Source organism: Adiantum capillus-veneris, chromosome 1, assembly GCF_014529385.1.
Source record: "Adiantum capillus-veneris isolate H3 chromosome 1, ASM1452938v2, whole genome shotgun sequence".
Taxonomy (NCBI): domain Eukaryota; kingdom Viridiplantae; phylum Streptophyta; class Polypodiopsida; order Polypodiales; family Pteridaceae; genus Adiantum; species Adiantum capillus-veneris.
The window spans coordinates 45,277,394-45,279,277 of record NC_140931.1 but is presented as its reverse complement, the minus strand read 5'-3'; the positions used below and the strand labels follow the sequence as shown (position 1 = coordinate 45,279,277).

The 1,884-nt window shown below is 36.7% G+C and overlaps 1 pseudogene; it reads right to left on the bottom strand.

The window, feature by feature from the left end:
* Positions 1-429: 429 nt before the first annotated feature.
* Positions 430-1,611, bottom strand: LOC147464640 (mitogen-activated protein kinase kinase kinase 2-like; annotated as a pseudogene).
* Positions 1,612-1,884: the final 273 nt, after the last annotated feature.

Below are 1,884 nucleotides of genomic sequence, written 5' to 3'. Positions count from 1 at the left end.
ATGTGTGCACACGACCAATGGACTAAGCAAGGCATAAAAGACAAAACATTTACTACCTTTTTGTCATCAAATTGGAGTATATTTTATTTGACATCACCTTAGCTCATGTGAGTAGCTTTTAAAGTTGTCTGGTGGTATTCTCCATTGTTGTAAAAGTCCAAAACTAGCTGAGTGTAGCTCCTTAGGTATATCTACAACAAAATCACTTAAAACAAGTAAACAAAGTGAGCATTTATCAAACGAGTAAAATAAATTGAGGGATTGTGTACGATGTATAGACTTATAACAATCAGTAAACTAGCACATGTAAGAAGTTTTTGAAGCCTGAGGTTTGGTATAGTTTGTTGTGCTTAGCTCTTTTATAATATGCATTGTTTGAGTAGGAAAACAAGTTTTGACAATGATTCTAAGTTACTTCAACTCATGTGTTTAGATATACATGATGGCAATAAGAATCTTGATCACCGTGCATCCTACACTCCATATATCTACATGACGTACATAATTGTCTCCTATTATAACTTTTGGTGCCATCCAAAAAATAGACTCTTTGATGGATTTGCAAGCATCAGTTATTGTGTCCTCATGAAATGTTTTAGATACTCCAAAGGAAGCCAATTTCACAAAAACATTAGAATCAACAAGCATGTTTCCAGTTTTGATATCTTTATGAAAACTTCTTTTCTTATGAAGATACTCAAGACCAAGAAGTAATTGTGTTTTGTAGAAAGGAACAAGAGACTCACTAAATGTGCCAAATCTTTCTAGCATGCTTTGAATAGATCGCTAAAAAACATCCTCCAAAATATATAAAGAACACTGCCTCTTCATCTTTGTCCATATCTATGTAACCAACAATATGTTTGTGTCTTATCTCTTTATATAACGAGATTTCTCTTTCTAGACAAGTCATGTAAAAAGCTTTCTCTTCATCATTAGTCATGTTTTGAAACTTCAAATGTTTCATTGGCATAAGCTCTCCAATGGATTGATTGATGCCACAAAACAACTGTCTCTAGATGTTGCAAGAGCTGCAAGTATCAAGGGGAGCCTTTGCATGCCTATCCCATCACCACAAACATCAAAACCACACTTGAGGACCTGATGCATGCTTTGAGCTTCTTGTGATGCAATGGCCTCTTCTCATAGTCTGCCAATTGCCAATGGTGGCAACTGAGCAGAGCCACTTGACGTTCCTGATGCATTAGTGAGATATCTCATGTCATTGTGCGAGGCATCTAGATAGCCAAGTGATGAACTGGATGTGGAAGAGTTAAATGTTGAGAGGAGATTTTGATTTCCCCCTAGAGGAAATGAACATGCCATCAAAGCATTGTTGAGAGATCTTTCTAATGGTTTGGTCATTCCATCTACCGACTAAGCATGATTCAGTGGAGACAAAGTCCACTTTTGTGCTCTAGTGTGTGTCCTTTGAGCTTCAAAAGAGACTTCTCTAATTGTCTCTTGTTAATCAAGTGTTGAGGCACGGGCACGAGATGTTGGCTTGCCATGCCATGCTAGAGGGGATCCCAAACCTTTAGCCAATGAGCTTGGACTCTTTGCCGCATTTGAATCAGAGACATTTTTGTCCTTGTCTAATAAATGCTGCATGATCTTGAGTAAAAGACTTCACAATCAGCTCACATACATCATGTTCTCCTCTAAGAAAATCTAGGCAAAGGAAATACCTCAACTCTATTTGAGCTCATTTTTCACGGGCAAGTTCCTTCAATTTACAACCTCAAAACCTATCAATATAGATTTCAGATTTATCCTTCAATGTAATCAAAACCACAAAATCAAACATTGTGTATATGTAACCTGGCTTTATTAGTTATTGTCAAAAGCCCTTTTATCAACAACTCAATTATTAAATTACCTAGC